The 9363-nt window shown below is 39.6% G+C and overlaps 1 pseudogene; it reads right to left on the minus strand.

Moving 5' to 3' along the window:
• Positions 1 to 737: 737 nt before the first annotated feature.
• Positions 738 to 1975, minus strand: LOC116874182 (annotated as a pseudogene).
• Between the last annotated feature and the right edge of the window lie 7388 nt (positions 1976 to 9363).

The raw sequence follows: 9363 nt of genomic DNA on the forward strand, positions 1-9363 counted from the left end.
GCACAATGCTTCAGGGAGAATACAGCTATGGTGAGCAGACCTCATTCATGAACATTTAGTGTTGAAAGAGTCTTCAGGCTAAGATCCAGATGGCCTGGGTTTAAGATAAGAATAACTTGATTGCTTTGCATGAAAACATAGATTTTCTATAAGTGGTCCATTAAGAAAGAGATAAGGATTCTCAGAAATAAATAGATGAAAGAGTCTGTGATAAAGATAAATAGCCAAGTGCTAGCTAGGAGTCAGGGATGCTGTAAGCTAAGACATTGGTGAGGTAGATGTTTGGACTGGATTCTTTGAACCTACCTAGTACTTAATTATTATAAGTTATTAGTTGATTGACTCTTTGCTATTACCTAGTTGGCATTAATCCCCAAATTCAGTTAAATTCTACTTGGAAAACTGACACTGTCAAAGCAGTGCCTAGAGGAAATTAAGGCCAAATTGTTGGGGATTTTTGTTTGTTTTATGTTTTTGTTTTGTTGTTGTTGTTGTTGTTGTTTTTGTTTTTTAAGACACATTTATTCAGCATCATGATCAGACTATTACATTTAGCAATCAACAGCATGGGTGCAAAAAAAAAAAAAATCTACATTAGAACCCTTTGTTGGAATGCTTTACACTTTCCACAGAACAGAAACTAAAATAGCCTGTTATACAATTAGTCACAAATACAGTCCTTGAGGTTTTTGCCCATACACATGAGTATTGTCTAAAACATGTCTTCTTTGTAGCAGCTAGGCCCTGCCACCACTGTGCTTGGCTGAGTTCACAAATCTGTTGTAACCTGTAGCTTCCCTGTCACTTCTCTGGCTCTCCTCTCCTGCTAAGTTTTGTTTTCTAGCATTAATTAAAACTTTCTGCCACTGCGGTAGCTACTGCTGCTGCTGGAACCACCATAGCCACCTTGGTTTCGTGGTTTGGCGAAGTACTGGCCTCCACCACCATAAAGGCCAGAGCTTCTGCCTCCAAAATTGCCTCCTTTCATGGGTCCAAAATTTGAGGATTGATTGTTGTAATTGCCAAAATCATTATAGCTTCCACCACCTCCAAAGTTGCTTCCACTACCATCGCCATAGCCGCCTCCTCCTCCTCCGTTGTTATAGCTGTCATAGCTGCCACTCTCACCATAGCCACTGCCCTGGTTTCCATAACCCTGTCCACCACTTTCATAGCCTCTACTTCCTCCAGAGTAACCAGGGCCGCCTCCTTCATAACTATCATCATTACCAAATCCGTTATAGCCATTCCCACTGCCACCATATCCACCACCACCTCAATTGACACCAAAGCCACCTTGACCACTGAAGTTTCCTCCATGACCAAAGTTGTCATTCTGACCAAAACCATCTCCACGACCACCACCAAAGTTTCCAGAACCACTTCGACCTCTTCATCTGCTGGATGAAGCACTAGCCATCTCTTGCTTAGAGAGCGCTTTCCTTACTTCACAGTTGTGGCCATTCACAGTGTGGTATTTTTGAATGACAGTCTTGTCTACAGAATCATGGTCATCAAATGTTATAAAAGCAAAACCCCTCTTTTTGCCACTGCCTTGGTCAGTCATGATCTCAGTCACTTCGATGTTCCCATACTGTTCGAAATCATCTCTTAGAGGATGTTCTTCAGTCTCTTCTTTAATGCCGCTGACAAAAATCTTTCTCACAGTTAAGTTGGCACCGGGTCTTTGAGAATCTTCTCTTGAGACAAACTTCTTTGGTTCCACAACTCTTCCATCCACCTTGTGTGGCCTTGCATTCATGGCTGCATCCACCTCCTCCACAGGGGCATATGTGACAAACCCAAAGCCTCTGGAGCACTTGGTGTTTGGATCTCTAATTACCACACAGTCCGGAAGTTTTCCCCATTGCTCAAAATGGCTCCTCAGACTCTCATCGGTTGTTTCAAAGCTCAGACCACCAATGAAGAGCTTCCGCAGCTATTTAGGCTCTTTGGGAGACTCTGACTTAGACATGATGGTGGTGGGAGGGGAGACTTTAACGATGCTTACATGGCGGCGTCCACGGGCAGAAAGCTCTTTGTTTTATGTTTTGATTAATATTTGGTACTGAGAGGGGAATAGGCCTCAGGAAAAATGATAGGAGAAATGGTCAGAATTAAATAGAACTCCTCAAACTCAACACACACAAAATAGATAATCATATCAAAAAATGGGCAAAAGATATGAACAGACACTTCTCCAATGAAGACATATAAGATGGCTATCAGACACATGAAAAAATGTTCATCATCACTAGCCATCAGGGAGATTCAAATTAAAACCACATTGAGATATCACCTTACACCACTTAGAATGGCCAAAATTAGCAAGACAGGAAACAACATGTGTTGGAGGGGATGTGGAGAAAGGGGAACCCTCTTACACTGTTGGTGGGAATGCAAGTTGGTGCAGCCTCTTTGGAGAACAGTGTGGAGATTCCTCAAGAAATTAAAAATAGAACTTCCCTACGACCCTGCAATTGCACTACTGGGTATTTACCCCAAAGATACAGATGTAGTGAAAAGAAGGGCCATCTGTACCCCAATGTTTATAGCAGCAATGGCCACGGTTGCCAAACTGGAAAGAACCAAGATGCCCTTCAATGGATGCATGGATAAGGAAGATGTGGTCCATATACACTATGGAGTATTATGCCTCCATCAGAAAGGATGAATACCCAACTTTTATAGCAACATGGATGGGACTGAAAGAGATTATGCTGAGTGAAATAAGTCAAGCAGAGAGAGTCAATTATCATATGGTTTCACTTATTTGTGCAGCATAACAAATAGCATGGAGGACATGGGGAGTTAGGGGAAGGGAGTTGGGGGAAATTGGAAGGGGAGGTGAACAATGAGAGACTATGGACTCTGAAAAACAATCTGAAGGGTTTGAAGAGGTCGGGGGGTGCGAGGTTGGGGGAACCAGGTGGTGGGTATTAGAGAGGGCACAGACTGCATGGAGCACTGGGTGTGGTACAAAAACAATGAATACTGTTATGCTGAAAATAAATTTAAAAAAATGATAAAAAAAAGAATTAAGTAGAAACAACATATTAGATTAAGAAGGAATTGAGAAATGTAAGCTCTTGTCAGGAGATCCCAAAATATTGGGAAGTGGGTAAATAATGTAGGTTGCCCACAATTTGTATTTGTATATGCAGGTTTCATTTTTATTTACTTTTTTTTTTTTTTTTTTTTCTTTCTGAGAGAGCGAGAACCTGTGAGCCAGGGCAGGGGCATATGGGGAGGGGCAAAGGGAGAAGGAGAGAGAGAATATGACCCTGAGATCATGACCTGAGCCAAAATCAAGAGTTGGACACTTAATCAACAGGGCCACCCAAGCACCTCTCAATTCATTTTTATTTAAATGTCATTGTTCAGTATAAACCCAAAGTCTTAAAGTCATGGGATATCCAGGGTGCTGACACAAGATAGCAATCTCAGTATCTCCATTCTGGATTTATTAAAATATTTTATTCACTTTGCTATACTTCTTTGAGTGTGGGCATGGATCTCCATAGGCTACAATTCAATTGCAAATTTCTAAGCATGATATTTGAGTCCTGTGGGTCCACCTACTTCTTACCCACACTTCATGTTTACACTGTGAGAATTTTCAGTAGACCTATCTGCAAAATAAGTAATAAGTAAATAAAAATAAGAATTGTCCCAACTTGATCAGGAATGGAAACAACTTACAGAAATTTGTCATGACACCATTTCCCTAGAAGAGGAAGATCACCATCCTTGGTGATTAGAAAGAACCTTTGTGAATGGTGTAATTCACAGAATCTTCTGTCTGCGGAGAAATTAGTATTCCTGACAAATGCTAAGTGATTTTTCTGTTGAACTTTAACAGGATTAAGTCTTATTCTGGGAACTTTACCCATCCAGTTGACTGTCAGCTAATTCTCAGTCAAGAATTCAATGACCTTTAAGGAGATTTTCTTTTCTTTCTGTATCTAATACGATTATCTGTATCTAATAGATAATCCTACAAGTTTACCTAGATTTTCTCTTGTGCTGTAAGATACCTACTAAGAATAAATCTATTAATTGGCCCATTAGGGCTTTAAAACATATATATATATATATATATACACACATATATATATATAATGCAAAAATTATAATGAGATTTTGACTTATGCTTATAACCATACTATCTGGAAAGTTCTCTTTAATACAAATAGTAGAGTATTTTGGTTTCCTTAAAGCAACCAAATACAATTCTGGAGCTCAGATAGTACCAGGCAACCAGAATTACATGAAATGGAAACAAACCCATAAAACAAAATATATGTATAAAGGAAGATAATACTTGTGGTTTGGATAAAAAATACTAGAATTTCCCGTTGGCAGTATTTAATAGATTTGTACTGTCTGACCAGGTAGGTACTGGATGCAAACAGTTACTGAGCATTTGAAATGTTACTTGTCCAAGTTGAGATGTGCTATAAGTATAAAATACAAATTGATTTTGAAGACTTTATTAAAAGATAGAATGCAGATTATCTTATAATGTTTATAATGATTGCATGTTGAAATAACATTTTGAATATATCCAATTAAGTTAAATGTATTAATAAAATTAATGTTATTTGCTTCTCTTAATTTTTTTAATGTAATGTCCAGAAAAATTAACATTACACATATAGCTTGTATTTGTGGTACCCATTATATTTATATTGGAGAGTGCTATCGGAGACAATGGGAGAATTTTTTTTAAATTAGGGGTTTTATTTTGTGTATTTTGTTCACTTGTTTTTATCTTACCATTTCTAAGTGAGCTCACCGTAAAAATTATGGAAAGTGTTTTTAACTCAACATTGTGTGGGATAGTAGTAAATGAAGACTTCCATCTGATGGATGAGTATTGAAATAAATAGTTCCTGGATTAAAGCATAGCAATAATTTTGTGGTTCCATTGGCTTAACACATATTTACTAAATGTGATTAGTATTACTAAACTTTTAACAGATACTGAACATAGTACTATGTCCTGGGGATTCAGTGATGAACGATGCAGGTGTTTTTCTCCCCTGTGTGGAAAGTAAGTAGGTAGCAGGTATCACACTTATAACTATAAGCCGGGGGTGGGGGTGGATATCACAAGGGATTTTAAATTTTACATGGTGATAATGATAAATAAACAATAACCACTGATAAATAACCAGAGGATATAACCTAGTCTGGAGAGTTTTGAAATGGGCTTTCTGATTTAGTGGTTTTTAACCTGATACCTGAAAGATCAATTTATATTAGCTAAGTGAGAAGGATACTAGAATAAGATCCTTTTCAGTTCAAAGCCATTCCCAGAAAGGGATTCTTCTGAGAGGCATCAGGTTCTGAGTGTCTTAGTCCTGAAGGAGACATCTGGGCAGTACAACACAACATCCACTACAGAAATTGTTAAGCTTGGAGGTGCTCTCAGATACCCAATTGTGGCTGCTTATTGGGTCCAGAGGTAGATTAATTGTTGAACTAAGGAATCTCAAGCTTCAGGACCTTTCCCTGGCATGGCTCTTAGAAGGATACTAGTAATGAGTTCATAGGGTCTTATATTTTTGTAAATTTGCAAAAGTGAGATATTTAAACTACTATTTCTTGTCCTCTAACTCTCCTCATGTTGGATTGCACCTGTGTAGTTACAGGTATTTTGGAATGGGACAATGGGGAAGATAAAATAAGAATTCATTCTATTTGATCTTAAGAGATTGTATCTATTAAATTCAGAGTCATTTACTAGGTTAGTTATTGTTAGTTACCCGATATAGGAAGGTCTTTCAGGAATAAGTCTGGTGGGCATTATGACTCACAAGTAAAGCACCAGGAGTCTCAGAGTGACATAAACGTGCTCTTTGAAGCCTAGCACCAGATGCATGTGGATAGTGGGAGAGAAATAAAGTCTAAAATGTAAGAAATCAGAATCTAATCTATAGAAAATTATTTGAATCATTGGATGTACTACTTGTAAACAGAACGATCAGTTGTCATCAGCACCTACTCAAAAACAGAAGGTCTGCACTATCATGGACGTGCTTGAGTTAGAAATGATCTCAAAAAGAGGATTGTTCTCAGGAACATCATTGGTGTTTTCTATGTCCATTAATGATCTAAAACAAGGAAATTGATAGTTATGATGAAAACTCCCAGAGAGTTTGACACAGGTTTTCTGGAGTTAGCTGAACATAGGTTTCCCTCTGGTTCAGGCTAAGAAAAGTCTAAATGTGAGAGGAAGCTTAGGAGCTGTCCCTTTCTGCCGTCAGAGTAAAAAAGAAAACTGCAATCAAGATATGCTTCCTTCATGTGCTGTTGGAATAAAGAGCTCATTAGAAAAGAAGTATTGCCAAGATCCAGGAAACTGCACTTGAGGTCCCAGGCGGAGGTTCTCTGAGAGCCCACAGAAGTACTCAATGAGCAAAGGCGCCATCAAAAGAACATTTGACGCCTTAAGGGCGGTGATGCTAGTGGACACCCCTGCCAGCCATTTATTGCAAATTACCTCTCCCTCTGAAATGATCAGGAACAGCAGCTGAATGGGATGAGGTGGGATAGAAAGAGAGGAGAAGCCAATTTTGATCCACTGCCGGCCAAAACATCCAAGGCTGAATTGGATCCAATACTTTCAACTGGCTAAGGTTTCTGAATATTTATCATTACATTAGCTTAAACCAGAGTTATTTGATTATTAAACCAGAGTGGATTTTGAATGCCAAAAATGGCGGAAAGATAGAATATCATCCAAGAGCATTTAGCAAAGCTGTGGCATCTTCCTAAACTTTTGAACAGAAATCGAGAAAGCGTTGTCCCAGAGAGGAGGTGAAGGAATGGTGGAAGGAAGAATAAAGCTAGTTTTTTGTGTACCTTTGCAAACCCAGCTTAGACAATAAACCAGTTTCACATGTTTGATCAAACATATGCTTCTCATGTATGGACTCATTCAGATCTTAATTTTTCATCTTTGTGTACTGAAAAAAAAATAGGATACATCCTAGTCACACAATACATTTATAATAGATGAATAAATGCTTCGTGTGTTTTTGTGTGTGTGTGTGTCTGTCTGTGTCTAATGTAGTGTTTGGGAGAGGGAGTTGCCCTCTTTGGGTCTGGAATAGGTTAAAAATACATGAACGCACCAGTGGAGAAGCTGGAAAGGCAATCCTCCTAGTTTCTCAGGGCCGATGACATGCAAACTCCATGCAGAGGGCAAAGGTCCAAGATGGTGAAGTTTCCTACACTTTGTCAACACTCGTAAGTGGATATTTAACAACCAAGCTAATCACAAAGGGTTTACATCATCAGAACTAATGAGGAATTAAAACACTTGAGTGAATCAAGGGGAATTTTTCAAAGTTGTCTGTCATAGGCTATTGATCCCTCCGCAGCTCATTAAACACCTGTGCGTCCAGGCGGCAGCGGAGGCGCTGGAGATTTACAGCTGGAGAGACGACCTCATCCATCATGCATCCGCCCGGTTTCTCCTTGCCCACCCCCACCCACCCCCAGTCTCACCCCAGACCTCCCATCCCACTCTTCCGGTGTTTGTTTCTCAGTTCCTTCTAACTTTTCAGAAGGTCCCCAGTGATTAATGAAATCGGTTAAATAGTTCATTCAATACAGAGGTTTAGAAATCCTGTAACTTGATGGCCCCTTTTCCTAAAGCTGTATTGGATCAGGGGCCAAACTAGGATATGGATTCTGTTTCTAGTTTGCCTACCTGCAGCCCGCACTCCCCCATCTTTGAAATTCCAGCGTAAATCATGGCTCACATGGAAAATCATTCACAGGCACCCTGCTCAGAGCCATATAACTGCTGTTGCTAATCGCACAATACAGGTGCTTCTTTGAAATATCCAGAAATATAAAAGAAAGGGCAAAGTGGTACTTAAGGAAGAATACAAGCTGAGTGTCATCTTGAAAGGTGGTGGGAAAAAAAAAATGATTTTCCAGATTTAGAACAACAGATAGACATCAGATCTCCTAATAAATAATGGTAGTTAAGTAGTACATGGAAGATAGATAGTATTTTTATATTTAAATTAACTTCTTTCCCCCTGAATTACTCACCAGTTCAAAATATATTTATTTCCCACCTATGCTGTCAGGAAGCATGTTTCATAATTGAGGAGAGAAGACCAAGAGGAGCCAGGCCAGGATTTGAGAGGTCACTGTCTTTAGATGACAAGTGAACATAGAATCACATCAGGGATGAGCGGAGCTCTGCCGCAGACACGTCTTGCTTGCCAGGAATCATAGCAAAACGGACCTTACCGGGATTGGGAAGTGTTATGGGCTGAACTGTTCCCCCTCCAAATCCAGTTGTTGAAATCCTCACGTCCTGCCTGTACTTCAGAATGTGACTCTATTTGAGGCTGGGCTGTTTAAAGAGGGAATCTAAGTTAAAATGAGGTCGTTAGGGTGGAGCCCTCATCCAATGTGACCCGTGTCCGTATAGAAGAGGATGTTTAAACACAAACACACACAAAGAAAAGACGGTGTGAAGACACAGAGAATAGGCCATCTACAAGCCAAGGAGAGATTCTTCAGATGAGGCCAGCTCTGCTAGTCCCTTGGTTTTGGGCTTCAAGCCTCCAGGATGATGAGACAATAAATTCTATCATTTGAGCTGCTCAGTCCATGGTACTTTGTTAGAGCAGCCCTGGCAAACCAACACAGAGAGAAAGTGTTTGTGAAGGGTTCCCTAACAATATGAGATTATTGAGGCAGGCACATTAGCAGGGTAAAGTGTTCTTAGTAGAGAGAATAGTACACATAAAATTTGGCATAAGAGATAGTGCCTGGGACATTCAAAAATCTCTCTGTGTCTGACTGGGGGACAGAATGGGAGCAGGAGTGTCAGGGTGAATCTGGACCTCTAAGCAAGAGTCAGGTATGAAAGGGTAACAAGTGACTGGTTAAGAGGAACCGCTGACTTTCTAGCAAGAGAAGAAAGTGCCCTATACTGTTGAAAGTGACACACTGGCAAAGCTGCATTTCATCATTCTCCCCTTTGTGACTCATTACTATCCTCATCTGTAAGGAGGGAAGCCACATGGCAAAACCCAGGAATAAAGCCACCTTTACAAAAGGACATTAATTTATTGGCAGAGCTTCTGGGGGTGCTAGAATGGATTGATCACAACAGATGGAGACAAGTCGCTTCAGGAAGTGAACAGCTGCATTGGCCTATGTTTCTTTCCCATGATTTCAAATTTGTAACAAAGTTAATATAACTTATCACCAACAATAGATGGCATTTCAAAAGCAATCTTCAACCAGGTGGGTGAAACATTTTACTATATAAACTGTATATACATGGTAGCTATCTATCTATCTATCTATCTATCATCTATCTTT

This window comes from Lontra canadensis, unplaced genomic scaffold, assembly GCF_010015895.1.
Source record: "Lontra canadensis isolate GAN:19392208 unplaced genomic scaffold, GSC_riverotter_1.0 scaffold1, whole genome shotgun sequence".
Lineage (NCBI taxonomy): Eukaryota > Metazoa > Chordata > Mammalia > Carnivora > Mustelidae > Lontra > Lontra canadensis.